The sequence below is a fragment of the Pseudopipra pipra genome, chromosome 1, assembly GCF_036250125.1.
Source record: "Pseudopipra pipra isolate bDixPip1 chromosome 1, bDixPip1.hap1, whole genome shotgun sequence".
Lineage (NCBI taxonomy): Eukaryota > Metazoa > Chordata > Aves > Passeriformes > Pipridae > Pseudopipra > Pseudopipra pipra.
In genome coordinates, this window is record NC_087549.1 from 129099299 (window position 1) to 129127106 (window position 27808).

Here is a 27808-nt window from a genome sequence, read left to right on the forward strand (position 1 = left end):
TTTAAAGGGAGGGAATACTTTTCTTCACTGCAGAATGAAAACCTCTTCTTTAAATGATGAAATGTTTCCTTTAGCAAAATTTCATACTGTTAAAATATTACTACAGGTTCTACCACAATATTCCCATTGCCCACAATGTCATTTTGCGACAAGGAGCACAGAAGTGGTCATGACAAATTTATGAGCTGACATGTACCCTTCCTCCTTTACTCCATGTATAACTCACCTGCTGTTTACAGTTCTAGAAAAAAATATTTCTTTTATTCTGTTGGTAATGTGCTGCCTCCTCGTTTTCTTCTGACATAAACTTTCAAAACGGTAGTGCCAAGCAAGCAGGAATAGGCTGACTCAGAGCAGAGCAAGCAGCTATAAATTATGTAGGTCACTATCAGCTGGGGCTCTCATGCAGCGTGTAGCAGTTTATAGCAGCAGTTCACACCATATAACCAGAAGCAGGAGCAGGAACTGCAGGTCGATTTAACATAGTCAGCTCATCTTAATGATGAGGCTAAAATACTGAATTACAGCTAACGCCAGACATTTTCCATGAGTGTTAAATCTGAGTTGTGGAATTGGGTGCTGCTCATTGTATCCTGACTGAAAGTGAGCTGTGCACTACGGCACGTTCTAGGTGCAAGTTTCCCAGCCCTGCACATCTAAGACTGATTGGAAGTTTGTCACTGCTCCAATCCAGTTGACAAACACAGGTTTCTTCCCCAAAAGCAATCTTGAAAGAGGCACTTGTACATAGCCAGGTCTTTTTTCATTAATGGGGACAGGGCACATACAGGTTGCACATGAGGAGCCTGGAAGTGTTGCTGGTTCAAGAACAATGGAAATCGGACAGTTAATTTCTTGAAGCTTCTATATCAAACCCAGACACGTTAAATAATTCCATTGATTGAATTATATTTGCATAAAATTTTAACTCAATTGTTGTGAAGTACAAATAAGTCAGTAAAACTCCCTGTCTGTTCTTGAACACTTCACACTCAGGAAAATAACTATATTTCCAAGATAAATTAATTGTTGTGAATTCTTCATCCACCTTAATTTATCACCCACCTCATTGTGAGGATTAATTAACATCAGCAAAGCAATTATAAAGATGAAAAATGCTGTAAGTATTTAGACAATATACATATCTGTTCTGAAGAGAATATGAATCACATCAAAACACTTCTCATTCCATCTCACAAATATTCTGGTTTCATGTGTATTCCAGTACTTTGGAAATCATGGCTAGGTTTTTTTCCACTACAGCTATTCACTATAGATTTTTGATAGTTAAAGTAGAGATTGCTGGTGGTACTATTGTGTCAGGATTTCAGTGGGCTTTGGAGTACTAAACTTCTTTTGGAAGTCAAGCTTAGAATTGCAAGCATTAGCAGGCATCGTACAGCATCTGACTTTGATGCACAGATATAGCCAATGACAGTAAGGAAGCAAAGGCTCCAATGTGCAGAACCAAATCGTACTTTTTTTGATGAAGAACTTTAGAGAGAAATGTCAATTTTAAGGGACATGCCCATAACTTTTTTCTTAAAAACAATTATAGGCAGCAATTTGCATCAGACTCATGCTACTAATATTCTGAAATAAATTAATGTGGAAAATAGAAGGATACATTCTGAACAGAGGTGTGATGTGTTAGATATTCTTTTGAGAGAACTTCTCACAATGAAATATTTGCATTTAGCATTTAGCATTTAGAGGAGATGTGCTGCTTTGATTGTTCTTTTGTTGAAGAGAGGAAAAAAAAATAGACAAACTGTTTCTAGCAGTTACACTGAAAACCTGAAATTGTTTATTTTAAGCTATTCAGGAAGTTCATTTTGCATGGAGACAGCTTCCAATTAAATTGCAGGTGTTGTTTCTAAAAAATGGGTAGTTCCATCTTTCAAAACATTTTGAAGTTGCATCTCAGAAGAAAGCACATTTACCAGACAATCCATGATTTCTAACAGGCTTGTGATAAAATTATATTTATGACTATTCCAAAGGTTATAAAACCATATCCTGAACCCAGCTGTGACAGTTGAATCCAAAGCCTCCTGAAGATATCAGAGACATTCTGATGGATTTCAGTGGGATTTGGATTTTTGCACACATATTTTTTTGTTATTTTTCATGGATATTCCAGCAGATTAGACCTTTATATCTGTAAAATATGTTGAGATTAATTGATACATAGTAACATAAGTATCATGTCTCTATGCTAAAATGGGAAAACAAGGTCTCTAAGTTTGGATAGTTAGGAGAAGGGAATAATTTAGAAATGTGTAATTCCAAATTTGCAATGGTATAACCATGCATCTCCACAGCAAGAGATAATTCATGTTTAGCTTGACATTTGAAACATATTTTTAAATGCACATGCAGATAATACACATTATTCTAACTTCTCCAACCCCTGTAGAGAGATCCACACAGATTTTTCTTTAGAGAGTAGCACCAAGAAGTTAGGTAGCACCAAACTTTTATGACCTTACTTCTTGGATCCAGCTATTAATCTAAAACTTGTAAAGGGAGTCTCAGAATAGCATTGGGAAAAACAGAAAAAGAGACAAGAGCAATAACAACAAAATGTTTTTTGTCTAAATGCTAAACCATCTGTGAAAATTTTCTTCCGACTCTGTGGACACTTTTTGTAGCTCTTGTATTTGTAATTACATGAGGCTGATATGTCCCACACTAAGGATCTTACACAAAAGAAATTTAACAAAATTTAACACTCATAGCAGACCACCCTTTGGTCAATACAGTCAGAAATACTTTATGCTTTATTTCAGCAGTTTACTATTTTAAAATATAATCTGCAGAATCCAAGTGATTGTCTACATCATCGCTCTTCAATTTCACACTGGTAGAGGATGGAATGGAAGGTGAAGGCTGTTTGCAGTGCCTTGACACATCAGTAACACAATGGATTCTGAGAGTAATGCTCTCTTCTACTACTTCCATGGAACAGCTCCTGTTTTGTAGAGTAAGCGAGAGAAGAATGCACAGTGAAAACTAACAGCTGTTTACTAAAAGAAAGTTAACATTCAGTGACCAGTCAGTGACTTTCTACATGTTATTAAGGATTCATTGTCTTCATTTTTAAACCTTTCTTTTTTTAACCAATTTTTTACCTATCTTTTAAGTGAATGAAGCCTGGAAACCTTCATATTGGAAAAGGATGGAGAATAATCCTGAGATTGATGCTGTCTTAAGGAGGAGAGCATTATTTTGTGTTAATCTATATATGATGCATGACAATTCACACAGTAGGTATTCAGATAATTTGGTAATATTGTCTTAGAACTGCAGTACAGGTAGTAAGCTCATATCTCAACACTTTTAATTTTCTGTTAAAATAGATTGTGCTGGGCTTAAATGGAGTCCAGTGTCTAGAAGATCTTTTTGTTGTTGCCTGCTGTGTCCTTGGGCAGCTCACTTAAATTTTTTTTGCTATTCAGGTGTTTATTCTGCACACTGTTCTTAGTAATTCTTCCTCCTTTCTTCTGATGTATTGTACCTCATGTTTGAACACGAACATGAAGTGAGAGCTTCCAGTATTGATGAAGAAAAAAATTTAACAATAATAAAAAAAATACAAGCTGTTTATGTAATGAAGGAATTCTAGGAGATTTTGGTCACGTGAAACAGTATTATCCAATAGTTTAGATTACATGTGGTTGTTAGTCAGAATTTACAGTTGTGTGAGTTAGGTGAAAGTATGCTAGTCACCAGATATTTTTTCTTAGTTGCCCCTGAAAACAATCAACTTGAGCACTTAAAGTCAATTCCAAAGCTGACAAACAAGAATTTTTATCTTTTTTTTATCTGGAACAGTAAATTTACACTAAATCTGCATAACAATAAAGTATATTTTAACATAATTATATATGTTGAGCTGGCTCTGCTTTGTAGATTTTGATCTGTGTTAATAAACTAGCTCTGACTATGCTAATAAAATGCATACAAATGTTACAGCCCTGTCTGTACAACCACCACTGTACATTAGATATACCCTGGTGTGAACAAATTAGAAAGAGCAAAGGATAACAAAATATACTATGCTGATAATCTGCTAGAAGATTACATTTATATATTAAGTATAGCATGAAACTTCAGGAATGTTTAGAGCAGCCAGTGTGAACTATCACAGCATGATTTAATAAAATTGCAACATATGAACATACAAACTACTGGAAGAGTCATTAGTTTCATTAAGAATATTACAGTGAATAAATTAACCTAAAACAATAAAACCTGAACAGCAGATATATGTAAGTCATTTACATCTTGTAGTAGACTCATTTGGTGTAGAAAAAGAATGAATGTGTTATGGTAGGGGTTTCATTAGCACTTGCATTTCAATTGACTTAGAAGCACACCATAAAACTACAAAGGCAATAAATATCATCTATAAACAAGAATACTGTAAAAGGCTTTTTCTTTTTTTAAACAAGATGTTCTGTGCCATTACACTTTTTAATAGTCATTTTACATTTTCAGTATGAAAAAGCTAAAAAAGCTTGTGTTGGTGTTGTCAACAAACCTGATGTTCATATTTTATATGACTATACTACATAACTCTCCATTAACCCTAACAGTGCATTGCCATGCGATGAGACAAGATTAGAAAGCAGATTATACCATATTCTGTTAAAGTTATAGTAACTTTACCTCTTCTAGATAAATTTTACCCATGTTTGCTAAGCTTTTATACAGCCTAACTGAAATAGCCCAGGGAGTAAAATTGTTTATGAACACTGTTATTCACTGACACCAAGAGACATTTTAGCATGTCTTAATTATAATTTTGGTAGTACCTGTGTAAATAAAGCATGAGAAGTCTCTTGATCTCATTCTCTACAGGACAAGAAGACTAAATTGATTTCCTGACAGCTGACCACATGTCTGAACTGTTTTACACAATGTCATTTCTAGGAATAAAATTAAATATAGACTGAGCTATCAGTTTGAATGACTTGTATCTTATTTTGCATCAAAGATGATTGAGGAACCAGGATTATACTGTGCCTGGGGCTGATACTTATCACCTGTAATCTGTTGCTGTTCATGTTCATATATCTGGCATCCTATGCATCATAGTAATACATGATGAACTATTTCTAAATCAGAAATATGTGAGGTATACTATACAAAAATAAAACCCCAACTAGTTTCTGCCATCATAAAGGTATGACTGTATTTCTGCATCTCAAAAAGAGAATAATTTATGAGACATTTTCATAAAAATGGCTAACCAGTTCAGTGACTGTAAAGATATTTATACATTTCATACATAAAAAAGGCATGCAAACTGCCATTGTAAGTCAAAACTGGCATCATTTTAGCCTAAGATGACACTAGAAAAGAAGATAGATCTCTCTCCTATAGAGAGATTGTGTTTCCAAAGGATAAGAACCTCAGTATGATAATTCTCTTGATAAATCCACCCACTTTACAAGTTTCATAAATAAGAACATCTTGATCACTACATGAAATAGTACATGTTTGGTTCTAATTTCCTTTTAATACAATTATATTTTTGGCATCCAAACATCCTTTGGTAAAACATCCAAAACTTAATGAAGTATTTCATGACAAGGATTATATCAAATACTCCACCCTGTCATGTCTCTTTTTCAAGTTGCTTTCTAATCTACTTCATCATTCCCTATACAAAAGTCATTCAGTAACTATGAATATACAGGTTACACTTCCTCGTATGTTATATAATCCAATTATGTTGCTTTGAGAAGGGATAGAATGAATTGGTGCGTAATATTCATGCTAGCAGTTCATCACTAATGTGCTTGGGTTTAGAGATTTCTTTATGAAATTTTCTTTATGAATTTTCTTTATATATATTGGTCTGTTTGTAGGAACAATTCAAATGCTCACTAAGATTTCTTTAGCAACAAAGAAGATAAAGTCCACCATAATTTATGCATGTTCAGTACTGTTTCTTCAGGGTGAGTGTTCTGCATTTAGTAATAATATGTAAATTTTCTTCCATATTGGCACTCAGACACGCACAAGATTTTAATTTTTGAAATGCTGGTGTTGTACACTTGAAGTAACTGCATTATCAGAATTTGTCATTTTCTTTTTTTTTTTCCCAATTTCTTATGACTGTAGTTGATACAACTTGATCCAGAACATCTCTCTTTGGGATTCTTCTAATATCCTCCTTTCTACATAGCAAATGAAAATCCCCTTTCCTATGTTTTTTTTTAATCCCTTGGAGCACTCCTTTTGATCCATGGCTGGTTAAGATTCATTGCTGAGAAACGTGTTCAGATTCCTGAATATGAGTAAAATCAAATATCTTGTCATATGTTTTTTGATCCTTCAATGAACTCTGGCAGATTAATAAATATGGTTTCCCTCCAGGAAAGTCATTTGATTCTTTATCACGACATGAGGTGTCTACTGAACCTGTTATTTACTGTAGTTTCAACCAACTTACCCATTAAAAGCATCAGGCTTACTAGCCTGCAGTTCTCTGAATTTTCCTGTGAAACCTTTTAGTGTGTGACTGTGTTTACAACCTTGCTTCTTTTCTAGTGTAAAGTGGATATTCAGCAGATAAATTACAAACCATATTTTGGCACTTTTCATATGTTGATTTCTTCATAAATTTTGGGTAAAAATAGTTATGATATCAATACTCATTTCATCAACTTGAAATGATGGCACTAGAAGCTGAGACAGTTCATCTGTCCTATCCCACTCAAGAGGATGGGGTCTAGATTGTCAAAAGCTCCTCTAAACAGAGCACTGTGTCAAATAATTCATTCTGACTTTTTGTGGTGTCTCCATCCTCTTGAGAACTTACTTTAGATCTTGATCTGTAGGTAAGTGCTACAGATTCCCTGCCAGGCTGTCAGGATTTTTTTCTGTATTTCAAAAAGATTTAAGAAGCTGGTTTTCAAATTTTCTTGTTTGTTTGTTTTACCTTGTTGTTGTTTACATCTATCTTTTCTATTTAATTTGGGTTTTTTTCTAGTCACAGCTTCTGCTTTTGTATTTTATAATCTGAATTTTTCTATAGTCTGTCATGGTTTTGGACCTGTTTTATACACACACCCCCACCCCCACCCCCCACATATATATATACACAAACACATACTCTTGACTGAAAGAGAGCATGTACCATGATCTTAGACAAGATTTATGCCCCCCCCGCGTTTATTTTATTGTTTTAGCTACTTTTTTTATAAACTGTGTGACATGCTGTCACAATGTCATCTGAATTCCAAGACAAAGGCATTAAAATAGTATAAAAATCACTTCAAAGTCTTGGCATATTGTCTCAGTTTTGAAACGTTGAGATTTTATTGAGATTTTATTTACCACTGTAAGTAATTTCCACAATATTAAGCAACTATAAATCAGAGCATTCAAGTACAGCACAAAAATTTTATTGGAGAGTATCATACCTTGCTTATATTTTTGTAAACTGATGCTATTCCTAAGAGATTATCTTTAGCTCTTTATAACAATGGCAGTCCTTTCCAAGCAAAAATTAGATATGGTTGATCACTGACTTTCAGGCAATCAGTTGCCACTTTTAGGGGATGAGGAAAAATAGACATCTTTCCTATTAGAGAAAAGAAAGACATACCATATTTGTCATACAGATACAGCTTTGAATTTCACTAGTCTGCTGAAAATTGTTCTAATTCATCAAAGTTCCTGGACTATTAAACGTAACCTAGAGTGAATTTGCAATTAGCAGTCTGACAGTGCTCTACTGCTGACACACGTATGCTTGAAAGAAAGACATATGTACATTATATGATGTGTTTTCCATGAAAAAGAAAATGGGATATATTTGTCTGTGCTTAATCAAAACAATAAGCCTGATAAGGAAATTTCTCTTGGGGTTAGATGGGTTCTTTTGGTTTAGTTTTCTGTTTGGTTTTTTGTTTGGGTTTTGTTTGTTCATTTGTTTGTTTTGTTTGTTGTTTGCTGGGATTTGGTTTTATTGGGTTGGGGGTTTTCTGTTGTTTTTAGGGTCTGTTTTACACCGGACAGTTAGAACAGATTAGCAGCCTAGAAACATTTAGAGAGAACTTTGGGTAGGTCTCTGTTTCATAAAAAGCTCATGCAGATATGCTCACATATCAGTACATGTGCTGTTACATCTCCAGATGTCCAGACTTCTATCTATTTTGATCCCTTTCAAACAGAGGTTAAAGAAATTAATTCAAAAAGATAAATTTATTATAAAAAGATTAAATTCTAGAATTTGGGTTTTATAGCTACAAATTATTTAAAAATTTTAAGCATATCAGGCAAATCTCCATCCACTATAGCATATAATATACACATACATAGAGTGAAAGCATGATAACCACATCCCTTGTACCAATGGCTTTGAGAAGGATCTAATGATCTGATGTCAGTCCCAGATACATCCTTTCTCAGTGTGACTGAAAATTCTCCAATTAAAAAGAAAGTACATAAAATAGATAAAATGTTTTGGTTAAGATACATATAATCAGATTACAGATCATTCATCCTGAAACTAAGAACCAGCTAAGGAGTAATGGAAAAGTCTTTTTGCTTTGTCATAGATGATACAGGTAAGAATTGCAACCAGTAAATCCATGGATGTGAAGGATATGAATTTCACTTCATACATTCCACCAATTATCATACACTTACGAATATTGTCTAGGTTTACCTCCACTAGAATTATAAACTGTGACATAATGAAACTAGACATCAAGTTTTCAGAAAGTGAAAAGAGGCTATAAAGCTCTAACCCAGCTTCAAATCAGTTAATGAGACCTCTTCTAGATATATAAATGGGCTCATTTAAAGTACAGTTTGAAAATAAATTGAAGCATTTAGAAATTTTTTCTTTGCATTCATGATTTCTCCTCCTCATACGAAATAGAAGATACCATTTAGTGTAATAACACTTTAAATCCCAAGACTCTCCTTTATTTTAATTGCTTGGGCAGTCTGAATTTCCAGAATGAAAATATGGAATGATCATTTAGTCTGGGACTTGTCATCTGGGGTTACTCTTTAGTGTCTTATGACTTCTGCAGAGGAGGGTGAATACAAAGGCAGATCCACAGTCTAGAGAGACTCCAATTCTTCCATAGTTTGTCACTATGACATATGAATCTAATTTATCAGATATTTTTTACATTGTTTTACCCTGTTTACACCATGACTTCCTTTCTGTTGACCTGGATAGCCAAAGCCTATATATTTCTGATGGGATTTTGCTAAATAACTTCTCCATCTGGCTTTTAAATTTCTTCTTGTGTGTTCAAGAGGTAATTTCAAAAGCTTTTGCAGGTTCTGTATCTAGTAGTCAGGGGTTTATGATTATCATCAAACAATTTCATAACTAAGATGCAGAATACATGCCATGAATTTTGAATCAAGTAACAGAGATGCAATAAGAGGTAAAAAACTTTAGTTGAAAATCTTTAACATGAGAGTCTTGATGGAGTTTGTACTAGAGTTTCATATGCTTTTTTGATTATATTAGAACTTTTTTATTAACAAGGTGCATAATACATTTTATTTCAAAATCTGAGCTTTATTTAACCACTGTTTGTTGGGGTTTTTTTCATTAGAAGCTAAAAAGTTTGGACAAAGTTCATAAAAAAATATGTATTTTCAAAGAGACTTAGTTTCTCCCTGAAATAAATTCTTGTTCATTTACAGACTCACTATCTGTGTTATGTATTATGCTGCAATTTTTACTGTTTCACTTTCCATGATTTGATTGATTCAAAATGCAAATTAAAAGCAGCAAAAATATTATATACTTGCAAAAAATCCCCCCCCAACTTTAATAACTTTTGGTTGAACTGAAAAATTCTGAAACATTCTGAAAAATTTTTACCTTGATTTTGATTTGCATTGCCTTTTTTAGACAATAAATTTACTTTTTCAAAGTTTTATCTAATCTTGTCAGCAGGATTCCTATTTATAGTGAATATTAATGCAATGTTATCTCATGAGAGAGATTATGTTATAAATATTTATATATTTTTTTATAGCCTACTATAATTTACTGACCAAAACTCATGGAAGAACACAGTTCTCTAGCTCACTGATACAGAATATGTTAAGCCAAAACCCATTGAAAGACTCCCATTAACTTCAGGGGAGCCCTTTAACAGATTCAGTGCATATTTTTTACCTCCATGTCTGCTGCCAGCAAATATGCACTAAGCATGAAAAAGACATCTAAAAAGCAGCCAGATATACTGCCTGGATCAAAGGAGCATGTTTCACTCTGCAGCCAGTTCCACAGCACCCTTCTGTTTTCCCACGGGCTGCTGGGCTTGGTATCAATTCTTTGTGCCTTGTACTAATCATTCCTCTTTTGTGCCTTTGCCTATTGAGTAGAAGCTTTTTATTGTGTCCAGAGCAGATTTCTGAAGTCACCTCCCAGGACTGAAAGCAGCACACATACTGGATATATACCTGGTGCTTTTAGTCTTCTGATAGGTTGTTATCTGAAGCCCAGGAGGCCTGATAGGGTAGGAATAACATGATCATGGAGCTGGGAAATATGCCCTGACCAGGGACCCTCCTAGGTGACACAGCAGTTGCTGCAGCCTCAGGAACTTTCTTCCCTTGTCTGATCCTATAACCCCTGCCAGTCAGTGGGAACTGATGAAGCACTTGCCTATTATAAGAGTCTTAGAGTCAATGCATGAGATTTAACCAGCCTGCATCCAAACAAATTAGATAGAAGGGGATATTTTAAAATGTTTTTTATTGTTTTAACTTTAGAGACTGAGAAAAAAGACCTTTTTTAAGATTCTGGCATTCCCCTGCTTACAGAAATACTGCAAACCTTCTGCTGCTGCCATAGTTTCAATGGCTTGCTGCAATTTGCCATTTGTGACAATGTTCAATAAATAGAAATTGTAAAGTGCATCAAAATTATATTTAAGAATCCTCGTCATCTGCAGAAGACCTGGTTATTAGCTATATTGCACATTTAGCTCCAAGGGTTCTGATTATAATCAATAACTAATCAGAAAGTAACTTACACAAATGAAATCCTGAATAATATAAAACTGAGTCATAACTTCCCCAAGTACATAAATACTAACCCTTTTATTGAAAAAGTATGCAGTTAGCACTTTTTCTCTTTTTATTGTGGCATCTTTTTCGGAAACAAATTTAAAAAGTGAATTTGCAGCAGCAGCCTCTGCTTTCAAGGGCTCTGTATCTACAGTAGTGCATCCACTTTAATCAGAAAAGTTAGACAAGTGCCCTCTCAAAGGTATGGTGCTGGAGAGAACATGCAGGTGGATCTGATTGGAATGGAAGATCCAGGGGTAGAACACCTCTCTGAAATGGACAAAAATGAATCAGAAATCCATCTGCAGAACATGCAAGCTAACACTTGGCTCGGCTCAGAAGCATAACTCAAATGCTGTGGGAAAAAGTGTGGTGAATAGAGTTATTTATGGATGTCCAGGGATGAAAGCTTTGCCTATAAAGAAAACCCACAGACACTCAGTGAGGTAAGCACCAATAGTGTAATAAGATTTAATGTGACCATCAAAAGGGAAATAAAATGGAAAACTTTTTGATCACACTTTCTATAGCGAGGGCAAACTGCAGGAATGACCTTTACTGCTAATGCCAAAACATTGAGCCAAATTCACTCCCGGTGTGACAGTGCTGAATTCCAGTAAATTACACCAGGGATGACCTTGGTCCATTCTGTTTACATATCTTAGCTATAAGTACCCAACAGTAGCCAGAGCATATTGTTTGAAGCAAAAACTTTTAACAGTCCAGAAAAATCACAAAACCCCACAAAAAACTAAACAAACAACACCAACAACAAAAAAACACAACCAAAAAAAAACCCTACAAAAACCCAGCCAATTTTACTGAAAATTCAATTCCACTTGGGCTTAACTGCAATGCCAACAACAAACTGGAGGTAATTCCTGCTCAAGAAATGGCTTCACTATCCACTCAAAACACGATAGCACACATCAAACATTTCACTACCAGAGAACAAAGCAAAACAGAACATTTTTCATTTCTTATGAGTATCCTGAAGGTAAAACTGTAGTACCTAAGAGCTTCTAAAATGTTCTTGCTTTATGTTTTTAACTGTTCCATGGAAAGCTTTTATGCCATCTCTTATTTGGCTTTTATCACTGGCCCTCATGGCAGGAGAGATGAAAATCTACAATAATTCCCCAAAACATCAAGAATTCATAGCAGGCTTAGCTCATGCAATTCTAACTAACAGTAAAGTGCTGGTAGCAGTGCACCTGTAATAACTACTTAGACCTTTTTCCCCTACCTTGACCCCAAAAAAATCCCAGGGCACCTACAAGAGGAAGTATCATCACTGATGGACTCCAGCACCTGCAAAAACAGTTTTTTAACAAAAATGTTAAAATTGTTTAGCAGGTCCTGGGGTCCATCAGTGCCAGCACGTTTTAAACATACCTCCTAAGGGCACAGGAGCAATAGTTCCCAAATGCTGGAAGTCGAGCGGGAGAGGCAGAAGGTTGGCTTGGATGAACAGGAATCTTCTCGTGGAAATAAGGCAAAAAAGGAAGTGTATGCCCAGTGGAAGCAGTCAAGTGACATGGGATGAATAGAGATGTCAGAAAATTTGTGTGATCGAAGCTCAACTTGAGTGGAAACTGGCCAGAAACACGGGGGACAATAAAAAGAGTTTTTCAAATACATTAATGGCAATAGGCAGCATAGAAATATCATTGGGCCATTAGAGGATGAGGATGGTCACCTCACAATCAAGGACAGACAAGACAGAGGTGTTTAACACTTTCTTTGCCTCTCTCTCCAACACTGATGATAGACTAGGGGAGTCTCACTGCCCTGAGCTGGAGGACCATGACTGCCAGAATGATCAACTCCAAGTCAACCCTGAAACTGTGGGGGATATGCTGCTCAAGCTGGATCCTTACAAATCTATGAGGTCTGGTGGGATTCATCCCAGAATCCTCAAAGATCTAGCTGATGACATCACAGAACCTCTCTTGATGATTTTTGAGTGGTCTTGGGAATCCGGAGAGTCCCAGCTGACTGGAAGCTGGCAAACGTCCCAGTTTTCAAATGGGGAAGAAGGAGGACTGTGGAAACTGCAAGCCTGTTAGTCTCACTTCTGTGCCTGGTAAAGTTATGCAGAAGATTATTCTGGGAGGTATTGAAAAATGCCTGAAAGACAACGCAGTCGTTGGTCACAGCCAGCACAGCTTCATGAGAGGAAGTTCTGTTTATGAAACCTGATGTCCTGTAACCCAAATAGTTGATCAAGGGAAGCCAGTTGATGTAACTCTTTGGATTTCAATAATCAAAATATCGAAAGTAAAGCTTTCGATACTGTCTCTCACAGGATCCTTCTGGAGAAAATGTCCAGCACACAGATGGATAAACACATCATGTGGTGGGTGAGCAATTGGCTCACAGGTTGAGCACAGAGGGTAATAGCAAATGGGGTAACGTTAGACCGGTGACCTGTCAGTAGTGGGGTTTCACTGGGCTCCATCTTGGGCCCTGTGCTCTTCAACATCTTCATAAATGACTTGGATGCAGGACTGGAGGGGGTACTAAGCAAGTTTGAAGATGACATGAAACTGGGAAGAGCTGTTGATTTCCTCAAAGGCAAGGAGGCCCTGTAGAGAGACCTTGACAAATTAGAGGACTAAGCAATTATCAAACATATGAAATTCAACAAGGCAAAGTGCCAGATTCTGCACCTGGGATGGGGCAACCCCAGACGTAGAGACAGACTGGGGAATGAGATGCTGGAAAGCAGTGCCTGGGGGAAAGGGTCCTGGGGGTCCTGGTCAATGGCAAGTTGAATATGAGTCAGCAGTGCCCTGGCAGCCAGGAGAGCCAACCATGTCCTGGGGGGCATCAGACAAAGCATCACGAGCTGATCGAGGGAGGGGATTGTCCTGCTCTGCTCTGCACTGGGGCAGCTTCACCTTGAATATTGTGTGCAGTTTTGGGCACCACAATGTAACAAAGACATTAAGCTGTTGGAGAGTGTCCAAAGAAGGGCGATGAAGATGGTGAAGGGCCTTGAGAAGAAGCCGTTATGAGGAGCAGCTGAGGTCACTTGGTCTGTTCAGCCTGGAGAAGAGGAGACTGAGGGGAGACCTCATTGCCATTACAACTTCCTCCTGAGGGAAAGAGGAGGGGCAGGCACTGATCTCTTCTCTGTGGGGACCAGAAACATCATCATCATGGCTGGGCTTCATGAATGAAGATTTGGGAAGGGCTCTACCCACACTTGTTGCAAGTGCGTTGATGACTGAAAAGGCCAATACGAGATAGACACATCCGGCTGCAGAAGGCACAGCAGAAAGACTCCTTAGGTGGTATATTCTGCAAGGCACGATTCTTTCTGCATTGTCTTTTCTCCTCAAGGGTGATCCTGCATGCGTTCTCAAAAGCATCAGCAGCGTTATAGATGGTGTGTCTCCAGGCCTCCCCATTGGAGGCCAGAGTAGACCAGTTATGTTGATCAATATGGCCAAGGCTGAGATGTTGTTTCAGGGAGTCTTGTATCTTCTCTTTAGGGCTCTTCTCTTGCTGCAGCCGGTGGCCAGTTCACCATAAAGCAAGATCTTAGGGAGGCGGTGGTCCTTCATCCTTGAGATGTGCCCTGCCCAACGCAGCTGTGTTCTTAGTAAAATGGCCTCAATACTTGTGACTGCTGCTTGTTCTAGAACAGCTGTATTGGTCACATAATCTGACCAGTGGATGTTTAAGATTGTGGACCAGAAACAGAACCCAAGGGAATGGCCTGAAGTTGTGTCAGGGGAGGTTTACATTGGGTATTAGAAAAAGGTTCTTTCCCCTGAGGGTATTTGGGCACTGGAACAGGCTCCCCAAGGAGGTGGTCACAGCACCAAACCTGCCAGAGTTAAGGAGTGTTTGGACAACACTCTAAGGCACATGGTGTGACTCTTGGAGATGATCCTGTGCAGGGCTCGATGGTCTTTGTGGGTCTCTTCTCACTCAGCATGTTCTGTGATTCTGTGATACTGTAGTTCACATAAATATATACTATAGTGCTTTATAGGGTTATTCCCAGGATGAATGGCTTCACCAAAGACAGATAGTTGCTTCAGTAATAGCAGTGTATGAATTGAGACAATACCAGAATGACTTGCGACAATACAGAATCAGAGGAACTGATTCTGCTTTATTGTCTTCAAAACAAAAAGCCTGGGCCACTGAATGGCCCATGGTCTCTGGCTCCCCCAGAGTTAAAATAGTCTCCCAGTGTTGTACAGATTTTCCACTGTACTCACAGTATGCACTCAGAAAGACCTGCAAAGACCTCAATATCAGGACAAGGATCTTGGTAGCAATTCGAACCATAGCTTTCTGTCACTCAGTGACTACAAATCAGAAGGCAGGTTCCCTAGAAGCCCAAACCATCTCTACTTCAAACTGCCCAGACTTCTCAATACTTCCTTTAGCAGGTTTCACGTTCTCATTCTGTAGGCACTCAGACACCAATGGCAGCTGTCTTTCTTCAGTGCTGTTCTTTTCATCTGCCTCACATCAGTCTCAGCCTGTGATCCTACTTCTCTTTGCACATTATGATGTGAAATCTTGTCACCTACCACACACATTAAAAGAATCCTTAAGAAATATGTGAGTAATTGTTTCAGGCAAACGTATGTAACAAGACAGAATGGAAAACCGATATTTCTGAAAGTCGTTTTCTGGATACTGAGTTTACTGATATGTAAAACACAGAAATCCATGGAAGGACAACACAGTCTCCGCTCCCTACTGTTTCATCTTATTTCACAAGACGCCTATCAAAAACCTCAGTGATTTATTAGAGTTTCTAGTGAGAATGTAGCAAAGACATGTTAGAGTTCATTACAATGGCAATTTCTGTGATAAAAGGAAACATCCACTAATAAAACCGGTCAAAAATACTTATAAAGGAAATATCAAAATAACTTCTGTTATATGGTAAAAAGTAAACAGAAATTGTAAAGGAAAAGTAGACTTTTCATCTTGTGAGCACCAAAAAGTTCATAACAAAGCTAATCCAGAATTATGACATCATAAACCAAACTAACTCTGGATCATCTTCTTTGGGTTTATTTCTGTTTAAAATTTTTTTAATTCTTTAAGAGGGAAAGGTGTCTCTTTAAACAAGAATAGAGTGTAAAAACTTACCAAGTAGAATAGCAAAACCAGACTGAGAACATATGAAATGTCCCATTAACTTCCATAAGGAGTTAACACTGTAACCTGGAGGTGATGATATAAATACCAGTGATATTAATTTTAACTGCATTGTTTCACACTAATCTCACTGGAATGTTATTATATCATAAAGATACATTCTCTGCCACTTCTCTTTGTTCTCAAATACCCTAGTTTTTGCATAACAGGAACTGTCTGTTAGAGCCTGGAGTCAGCTCTGGCCTTCCCAATGTTGAGGCTAAGATTATCTCTGAAATGTGAAAAATTGAGAATGTAATCACAGAGTCAAGTTGATTTGTTGCTATAAAATAAATGCAGCAGGGCTACTCAATTATATATTTTCATATTTATTTCTGCAGAGCAATCAAATAAAGAAGTTATAAACAAATGTAAGGTGCTGGACAATTTTAACACAAAATCCAGGAATCATGTAGGAGGCCATAAGGTTTTCTTCATAATCTATTCCCAGGATAGTTTCTGAAATATTTCTGACCATAATTTGAATTAAAGCTTTTCTTGACTTGAAAAACACATTGTTATACCTGAGTTTTTCAGTGGGGCAATTTCAGGCAATTGCATAGGAACAGAAAGTTACCTATAAGAATTAAGAGATCTCCCATAAAAGACATATAACAAAAGATGATTCTGTGAAGGCTTTCTCACATAAATGACTAAGAATATCCAGTCCATTTTGTGAATTGGTAACGGCGAAAAAGTCACCTTCAGAGGAGTGCTTAGCATGGCATTAGACAGACACGGGATAAGAAAATAGAAAGGATGTTAACCAATTACTTAAGCACAGCCTGTACAAATGAAATCAATGAATGTTTACCTACATCAGAAATTAGATTTACCAGGACAAAAGAGAAGAAATTAGAAAGTATCTTGATAACAGAGTTAATGATTATTGAAAGGTTTGAAACTTGCAAAATGCTGGCCCTCTAAGATCAGAGTGTATACATTCAAGTCCAAGATCATTAAAAGAAGTTAGAAAACAAATTAATTTAGTGGATATTTTTATGAGTTTATTAAGCCCAAGAGAAAACATTAAAGTTTGAAACATGTCCAGCATCATTACTTACAGAAGAGCAGCAATACATTAGGAATTTTCACATTCCTTAGCCCTACCCACATTTGTTGTAACAGATCACATAAAATAGATTTAATTTATGTTATTTAATTTCATATGAAAACCTAAGTATTCAGTATGACTAGGAACAGGAGACCACACTTTCCTCAGGATAGAAGTCCTTGTTGATATGCAACAAATCATTCTTATTACTGGCAAACCAGTCTCAGCTTTTCACTGGTTTCCATGCATTCTTCAAGTAAAGGCTTGGGAGAAAAGGAGAGCTGCTGACTTCTGTTGGGGTAAAACTGATTCTGGTTTTAGTAGTTGAGTAGTTGAGTTAACATTCTTCCACCAACTCTATTCACAATCTTTTTCAGCATGATGCTCCAAAGGGCCATGGCAGACCTCAATGATCAGGACGGTATCTACATTCTATACCGTACTGATGGAAGCCTATTCAACCTAAGGCGACTGAAGGCCCACACCAAGAACTTAAATCATCTTGTCTGGGAGTTGCTTTATGCTGATGACACCGCCCTTGTTGCCCACACAGAAGCAACTCTGCAGTGTTTAACATCCTGCTTTGCAGATGCTGCTGAGCTCTTTGGGCTGGAAGTCAGCTTAAAGAAGACAGAAGTTCTCTATCAACCTGCACCTCAGGAAGTCTTCCATCATCCCCATATCACCAGAGCTCAAATCAGTCCAGCAGTTTAATTACCTAGGTAGCCTCATCTCCTTGGATGGTAAGATTGACGGAGAGATAGACAACAGGTTAGCAAAGGCATATAGAGCTTTTCGAAAACTCCATAAAAGAGTATGGCGTAAAAAACAATTGAAGAAAAGTACAAAGATCAATGTTTACAGAGCCATAGTGCTGTCTGCTCTCTTATATGGATCTGAATCATGGGTCATCTACTGCTACCACCTGTGACTCTTAGAACGTTTCCATCAACGCTGCCTCTGTACAATCCTAAACATTCACTGGTCAGATTATGTGACCAATACAGCTGTTCTAGAACAAGCAGCAGTCACAAGTATTGAGGCCATTTTACTAAGAACACAGCTGCGTTGGGCAGGGCACGTCTCCAGGATGAAGGACCACCGCCTCCCTAAGATCTTGCTTTATGGTGAACTTGCCACCGGCTGCAGCAAGAGAAGAGCCCTAAAGAGAAGATACAAAGACTCCCTGAAACAACATCTCAGCCTTGGCCATATTGATCAACATAACTGGTCTACTCTGGCCTTCAATGGGGAGGCCTAGAGACACACCATCTATAACGCTGCTGCTTCCTTTGAGAACGCACTCAGGATCACCCTTGAGGAGAAAAGACAATGCAGAAAGAATCGTGCCTTGCAGAATATACCACCTAAGGAGTCTTTCTGCTGTGCCTTTTGCAATCAGATGTGTCTATCTCGTATTGGCCTTATTAGTCACCAGCGTGCTTGTAATAAATGTGGATAGAGCCCCTCCCAAATCTTCATTTGCAAAGCCTAGCTATGATGAGTTGAGTAAACATGACTTATATTACTACAAACTAGTGATCAAGTAACCAAAGAATTAGATTCCACTGTGTTAGCAGAATAAGAAACACAGAACGGCACAAATTCATTACCTTATGTTTTCTTTCCACACTTCTTTCCTTCTTCACATCTGTGGCACGGTTTGGATGAAGACAAAGTAGAGCAGAACACTGTCTTGTGGGAGACTTAGATCAAAAGAAAATTTACCTGTACAGGGGCAATTCTTAATTTCTCATTTACTAGTAGAATCTGTTCCTTTCAAATTATCAGATATCATTTAGTCCACAGAAGTTTGAGGTGAAGCAACATCAGAGTCTTCACCAGGACAGATGCAAATTATAGGATGTTTAATAATAACTTGGTGCTGGCATTTCCTTTTGTTTAATTTTTTTATTCAAATTTTCAGAATAAAACTTGTGTGGGACTACAAAAATTTTGTCCTATCAATAAGGGCTAGTCAGTGGCATTTTCAGCATCTCTACATTAAAAACTACAGAAATCCGAACTAGATTGTCACAGGTTTACTCAGACATGCAGGAGCAAAGTAGCTACAATAGCACGAAGTTCAGTTAAAGTGAAATCTAATCTACTGAAAAACTGCCTCAGAAGAAGGACAATTTAGCCTCTGTGGTGTTCCCTGCTACCATGCCTAGACAGCTCCCAGTGCCATGCTAATTAACTTAAAAATGGCTCACTAGAGGTATCTCTGCACTGTATTCTTCAGGAGCAGTATACTAGTAGCAATATGCAAAAAACACTTTGCTGAATAAAAATGGATATTTACAGTGACTTGAGATAGTCTTGTACTTATGCTAAATGAGCATCCTCAAAAAGGACAAATTGTACATCTTTCCTGACGTGAATTCTAATTAGACATTAAAGCAGGTTGAAGGAAAGACTCTAGGTGAAACCTTGCATATTTAAAATTCATGTGTATGCCAAATGATTAATTTGATATAAGATATGCAACTATATGTAGACAGAAACACAATCTTTTTCCTATACATTTTTTTCTTCAATAAAAGCCTGGATTTTGAGAGTGAAGAGAAACTTCAGACAAATTTTCTATTGCAATCTTAACTTTATATGCAGATTATTTGCTCTAACAAAATACAGACTCTATTACCACAGATTAGAATTAGAAACCAGGAATGACATAAAATGTACTAGAAACCTATGGAAGACTGGGTCTACAATTGATGAGACAGAGTAGAGATCAAAACTGAAAGCCATTTTCTACTCCAATACCCAAAATGCAAAAAGCAGAAGAAAGACACTTCCACAAAATATCACCAGTAATAAGAGCTCTCATACAAAGAAAAAAACAGGTGTAGAAGAATTAGGCTAAGTTTTAGAAAAATCATAAGTGGCAGAAAAATAACTGAAAGACATTTCAAGCAGCTCTGGGTTTGGAAATAAAAAGTAATTCCAAATGTACACGAGAAAGAGTTGTACATATTTTCTTGAAATTCATCTTATTCAGATGTTGATTTGTTCATTTGTTTACTGGTTGTTCTGTTTAGTCATGTCAAATATCCAGGTATGAAAGTATGATGAATTATAATAATTGTGATGAGACTGCAAATAAATTACCTTAAATACATTAAAATGAATCCTTAATTAAAGCTAAATACCTAAGCATATGTAATGCTAAGGGGTTAATATCTACACATGTACTTGAGTGATTTCCTGACAACTGGTTTTTTTTCAGTAGATGTAGGTGTTATAGTTCAATTTCACCTTTGTGATTCATCATAAGTGATTATCAGGTGTTCATTGAAGTTTTCAGCTTCTTGACCTTTGTTCCTGAACTTGGCTGCTAAATTTCACATATATGTATTAATACAGAAAATAATTTTAGAAACTTTTATTTACAAATAGTTAATATCTGTTCTAGAAAGATGTCTACTTTCTCACAGTGATGTTATAATATTAATATTATACTAATTTTTTGTACAGAATATTTACATTTTAGGGTACTCATGTGAAAAATGTTTGATTGGACAAGTAGATAAAGGAGATATCTTACTCTCTGTATACGTATTGTAACTGAACTATTTTACGCCAAAAGAAAGTAATTTAACGTATTCTGGTGTATATGAACGCACAGGAAATTAAATATAAAGTGTCCAGTGATTTTAGAAAAGACAATATTAATTGAAAGAAGGGACAGGTGACTGTGTATAAGGGTCTAAAGGAACAAAGGTAGGTTATTTTTTATTCTGTGTAAGGTCTAGTGTAGTTGATTGTTCAAGATAGTCTGCCCGTAAAAAAGAACAGTATCTAATGAGGATGGATGTATCACCTAAGCATGTAAGAAATGGCTGCAGCAAGAAGAGAATTGTGATGCATGTGGAGGGTTCTTTTTTCTTCAGGTCCCTCTTATATGATTGGCTTTGAAAACACAGAAAATTTTCTCTACATTTGTTGAAATGACATTACGGAAACAAATGTTAACCATATTTAAATACTTATATTTTATAGTTTCTTTGTTTTTCCCTTTTTTTGTTTCTTTTTATTTGAATGGCATTCCCTTAATACTGGCAGAAAAGAAATCATTTGGAAGAGAGTGAATTTGGTTTAGTTATAATGAAGACAAGCTAAGAAAGATAAGAAAACTTTTACAGAGTGACAGAGATTCACTTACTATCTAGGCAATATTATTAGTCACACTGCTAGTCAAAGTGTATGTGTTGTTATAAGTAAGAGATGAGGAAAAGTAATATATATAAGAAAATCATGTTTTTTTCCTTTGGAGAAATCAAGATATACTGGTTTAATATTGAAAGAATTTTCTCTTGTTTCTATACACTCAACAACATAAAAGAATAGGCAATTTGGGACTAGCTACAGGTGTTTAGTTTGATGTTCACTAAAAAAAATAAACATTTTGAACAGGCTAGCATTTTTATCTGGGAACAGTAAACTTGAAAAGGAGTGGGAGGTTAAGCAGTTTAAAGTGTTTCAGGACAGTAGAAGGGTTGTTATCAGAGGATTTGTTTTTTCTGTCTTAGTGATGTAAAGAAACCTTCTTATCATAAAGCATAGAATATCCTGACTTGGTAAGGACTCACAAGGATCATTGAGTCCAACGCTTAACCCTGCATAGGACATCCCAAGAATCACACCGTGTACCTGAGAGTATTGTCCAAATGCTTCTTGAACTCAGACAGACTCAGTGGTGTGAACACTTCCTTGGAGAGCCTGTTCCAGTGCTCAGACATGCTCTAGGTGAAAAACCTTTTCCTAATGTCTAGCCTAAACCTCCCTCAACTCATCTTCATGATTTTTTCTTGAGTCCTGTCACCGGTCTCAAGAGTGAAGAGTTCAGTACTTGCCCCTTCACTTTCCCTCGTGAGAATGTTGAAGACTGCAATGAGGTCTCCCCTCAGTCTCCTCTTCTTCAGGATGAAAAAACCAAGAGATCTCAGCAGCTTCTCATAAGGCTTCCCCTTCTTGTTAGAAATAATACAAGAAAAGAGTAAATATAGGAAATAAGAGTTGTTTAAATTGCTATACTCTTAAATAACAAGAAGTAAGAGCTATATAGAGTGTGATACACTAGAAGAATAAGATTATTTTAAGCAGCCTAGAATGTGGAAAGTATTTCTCTACTGAAAATATGCAGCCAAACTGCTCCCTTTTACTCTTGTGTCTAAACAATATTATTTATATAAAAATTGTGCTTGATATAGTAGTCTTAATCAAAATTACCAATATGGTTAATACTGTTGATTAAAAAGAAAAAAGTAATGTGGTGGTGAAGGGAGTAGTACAACTTCATAAACCTCAGGGGTGATCAGTTTAGTGCTGATTAAAAAAATACTACCTGACCACTGGATTTTGTCCTTCAACATTGTCAGAGAAGCTAAGAGAAGTTGTAGTTTTTCAATCTACAACTCACAGAAATCTTTTTTTCATTAGAATACTATTCAGTGCATTTATTATCAAGAACTCTACCTGTTTTGAAGTACTGTAAAAAAACAAAATATGTTACTATATTTAGAAGAAAAAAAAAGGAGGACTTTCGTGCATAAAAAAAATTAAAGAGGAGGTTCAAATGCACATCTACTCATGTTCTGAAGACTTTAATCTGGAGTTTCATGAAAAAGTTCTTCCAGTAACCTTATCTACTGCTTCCATGAGCCTGTCCTAAATACATTAGTGCATTTTTATTCCAAAGAATTTTCAAGAAACAGGAATAGATCATCATCTTTACTAAAGGCTAAAGTATATATAATCCCTTTGGGAAAATCAAAGATACAAGAGAAGTGCTAATTTCCATACATGCTTTGTAAGAGATTGAGGTTTTCATCATCTGTTGTGTGTTGGTATTATGTTGTTTATTTCCCAGTGATAGAAAGAACTGTGAACATGGTGCAAAATAAGGAACTGTTGTTAGACTGTGTCTATTCACAATGTGGAATGCTCATTAATCTTATACTGTTCAAACAGGACATATCTTTTTGTACTTTTAAATTTTGTGCCATGCTTAGGCATCAGAGCTATGTTGATTTGTAACAGACTAAAATTCACAGTTGTTCTTAATCATATTAATTTCTGTTACCACCAAGGCCACTGTATTAATTTCTGATTAATAGAATTAATAGAATTAGATTAATAGAATTAATTTCTGATGCCATCCCATATTCAAGATTAATTTACTGCATGTACACTTAATAGTTTAAAATAACATGTATTATAAGGTTTTGGCACTTTAAGAGATGAAAACAGCTGCAAAAAGAAATTAAAAAGTCAAAAGTTTTAGTCAGTTTCCCATCAATTTTTTTTAGTTCTATGTCCTTTTTCTCATTTCATTTATCCTTGTTCAGCTTCTCAAAATTAATCAACACTTTTCTCAACAACTATTCCACCCTCTGCTACATCACTCTCCTTTAATACATGACTTGAGCTTTAGGTGAGGAAAAAAGATGAAAGATTGAAATCTTCCCAGGATCAAAGCCTGGGATATTTGGAATCATAAGAGTTTTCCATATATGATGCAGTGACTTATTGACTCTGTTTCTTTCACCATAGAATTAAATGCCTTCCTTTCCTTCTGACTCAATACCTCTCTGGATCTAGCTGGAACAGCCCTGAAATAACTTTTTTTCTTGTGTCTTAGTCAAAACCCTGACACATCAGCCCAACGGAATGGGTCTGGAGAAAAAAATGCTTATTCTCAAATCCCAATGTACCTGATGAAAAGAGGTTTCTCCAGGGTGGATCGCTCCACCTTGGGCTCCAAGGAAGTCACAGGAATCATGATCTTCAAAATGATTCTGTATTATGGAATATTTTGAGTCCACTCCTTCAATTAATCAGGTGAGAGAAAGGAAAAAAAGAAGGGAGAAAAAAAATGCAGACATTAGTTTCCACTAATTACAATATGTAAGACATATTTCTTTCTTTATTTTCTGATAAGATCCTGTTACTCTTGTGTTTTGGACAGCTACCATTCATTCTACATATTCTTTAAAGTATTTAGCACAGTGAAGCTTCATTTAGTCCAAACCATCATTACTGTAAACAAAATTAATGAAAACAGTAAGTGAATATTGCTCAAGAACTTTAAACGTGTTTTTTTGGTTGGGCTCATTCTCATGAGTTCATTCTTTATGGTCGTTATCTGCAAGTAATTCTTCTCACAAAGGAAAGGCCTACAGTTGAAAATTATTCAGATGCCAATTGTGAAAAATTAATTCATAGCCTATAATTATGATGATAATGACACCATGAGTAATCATAAATCACCATTATGACTGCATGATCACTGATTATTGTAGCACCGGGCTTTCACTTAGTACCCAGTAATATTTTAGGAGCTACGTGGTAAACTGAAAACATTGGCAAAGTAAACTTTACTGCAATGAGGTTGCTAATTTACAATGTAATGTTTCTTGAAATATTATGTTTTCTTGTTTATCTGTTTTTCCTATAAAAGTGTAGTCGCATAGGCTGCTTGTGAATAACTCACTCTGAATTATTCAAATATGATAGCATCATACATCCTAAGACGGAACTAATTACAAGGATGAGCTGGAGTCTTCAATAATCTGGAATATTGTTTTTTAATCTAATTCTGCTTCTGAAATAATTACTCAGAATCAATCACTGTCAGGATTATAGCAATAATCAAATTGGAGTTAGAAGCTGTTGATAATATCTCAGAGTCCAATTTCTCCCCACAATAAGAAGATCAAATCAATCCAGCAACTGAGAATTACATTAGGACTATTCTAAATATAGTTTGCATGCATCATTTTACATTTTTTGATCTTGGGTTTATTTTCACTTTATTTGGGATAAATATGTCCATGCCAAACTTTAGACAGTATTTTAAAAATAAACCAAATTATTCTCAATTTATCTGAATAGTGACTTTCACTGCAAGAACTACAGCATTCTTTCCACTTCCAGTGCTGATTTATAATTCAAAAGGAGGACAACAAATAGGTCCCAAATGTTTGTTTCTCCTTGACTCCTGAAAGAACACCAAGAAAGAAATCTGTCTGTTAAACCAGTGACTTGCTAAGTATGTAAATATATTTGATAATCTACTGTTACTAAACTTATAACAACTATGTATTTAGTTATCTTTATTTTAAAAATTGCAATTAATATTCTGTCTTAAAAGGATATAAAAACATTTATTTGGCTTTGAATTTAAACAAAAGGGAAGATTTGGACTGCATTTTCCAAGGAGAATAACAATTAAAGTATGCATTTGGAAGTAGTCCAACTTCAGAAGAAAAATAATTAAACTTAGTAAACAGAATTGTATTAATGACACCACCTTACTGAAATCAGGCTAGAAGATTGGTGTCATATTTTTTCTCTACTTTATTGGTTTGCTGGATTCAGAAGTTAATTCTTCAAGCTATTTATGTACTCTTCCAATGACTTTGTATCTTCCACTGCCTTATTCTTCTGCAAGAAATGAGTTAGCAATTCAGTGCTGCATTATATAGGATCTTGATAAGACAAAGTTATGGAGTCAATTGCAAATCTGCCTGAATTGTGTCAGTTTATTTTTTTGACCAGGGATATTGCTGGCAATTTTGCTGACCTCTGCCTAAGTGAAGCATTTATTGTATGTTGTCTCATCAACAAATGTTCTCTTTCCACATAGAAAAGAGGAGATAAAAAAGAGCTGGGAAGGAAAAGGGAAAACAAACAAAGAAGTGTTCCGAGAAAGAGAACAGAAGTAAAATATGTAGGAGCAGAGCAGAAGCTGATATACGTGAAGCGCAAAGCTTAATGCTAGGAAAATGGAAAAAGATATGTATCTGTCAATTATATAGGCACAAAAAATACCCTGTTATGCCAGTTTTCACAACTCTCAATGCAGTTGCTAGTAGGTATAGTAGCCCTATTATGCGCTTTAAAATCTTGTCAGGCATCTGACTCCCTTTTACGAAAGTAAACACTTCTAAAGTGCTGTCTAATATCTTAATATAATTTTGAAATTTTTATATTCAAGAAGTCACAGAAAATTGCAAAATTATTCAGACCATATGTCAGCCCTATATTCTATAAAATTCTATTGATTGCTTTCCATCCAATTAGTATATTTTTCATCTGGATTTTAACACATTTATGTAAATAATTTTGTCAACCTAACTAAAAATATATACTAAAATCACTTAAAAGAAAGCATCCTGTTTCTGTCAAACAAAACCACTTTTTAATGAAACTTAAAATTTCCCTTTACATTTAATTGTCCAGAAAAATAGTTGTATTCTTGATAATGCTTACAATTCACTTCCTCCAGATATGCTAACAAAAAAAATATACATAACAAAGGCATATTTAAATTAATATATAAATATTACTATTATTATTAGCCTAACTTTAATTTATATATACAAGATTCTGGAGTAATACATGTAATACTGTATGACGTTCTTACATTTTTAAGGAACATTAAATTGGAAATAAATTTCATTATATTTACCTAATTTTGATGCTACGTTATATGGGCAGAGGCACATAAAGGGAGAAATAGGGTTTCAATATAAAAAGAATTGGACTTTTAATATCTACCTAGTTATAAACCCTGACCTATTTGAAAGTCTGAGATGATGGAAAGTAAGATAGAAGCTAGACTTGAGGCTTTCCAGCTTGTCTTCTGACATTCATTAATTATTGTCATATTACATTTATGAGAGAAATTTTATATCCCGTCTAAAACCATTACACATCTTTTCTCAAGGCAAATAGACTTTCACAGAGAGAAGGCTGAATGAATACACAAATGGCAGATGAATTCTTAGGGTTCCTTGAAAAAGTGTGTTTCTAAAAACAACAAATGTAAAACCTCCAAAATTTACTGGGAAAATAGCATGAGGCTGAAGACTAGTTTTTACATAATGGACATTACTCAAACTGCCTGAGAGAAGTGTCTTTGACTTCATAATTTCTTTGGTGGCTAGTGCAAGCCAAATGCAAAAAAAATTCCCCGCTGAAATCAATGAAAATTTTGTTGCAGACCTCACGAGGGCAACAAGAAGCTCTGATGGTTGTCCTGTTTTTGTTTCATTTGTCTCCTCTACTTTGTATGTGAGCAAGGATTACTGGTAAAAATCCCAAAGTATATAAAATTTACTTCTCAGGTGTGTGATAACCGGGACTTTTTCTCTAGACCCCCCTCTCATTTTGGTTGGCATGACCTGCACTCAGCAAGAACACAAGCAGAACCACGGGACTCAGGCACTTGTCCTGCTGCATCATGGCAGCAGTGATTCTGATATTCCTTTCATCCTGTAGTACTAACACCCTGTTACACTGTAACACCCTGTACCCACCCAAGGTGTAGGCCATCTGAAGTCACTGAGGCAAAGGACTTTTTGATGACACCATAACAATGAATTGTGATGCCTGGTCCACGTGCCTTTTACAAGGGTAAACTGATGCCTTAACTCATCACCATGTCATCTTGATCTGCCTAACTTACCCCTTTAAACAGCACCAGAGAGTCTTCAGCAG

The 27808-nt window shown here is 36.0% G+C and overlaps 1 long non-coding RNA gene across 1 annotated transcript; it reads right to left on the minus strand.

Moving 5' to 3' along the window:
- Window positions 1–11150: 11150 nt before the first annotated feature.
- Window positions 11151–25745, minus strand: LOC135420684 (uncharacterized). The gene is made up of 3 exons (XR_010433683.1): window positions 25617–25745; window positions 24019–24131; window positions 11151–11340 (listed from the first exon to the last, which is right to left on the minus strand). It is a non-coding gene; the product is annotated as an uncharacterized LOC135420684 (long non-coding RNA).
- Between the last annotated feature and the right edge of the window lie 2063 nt (window positions 25746–27808).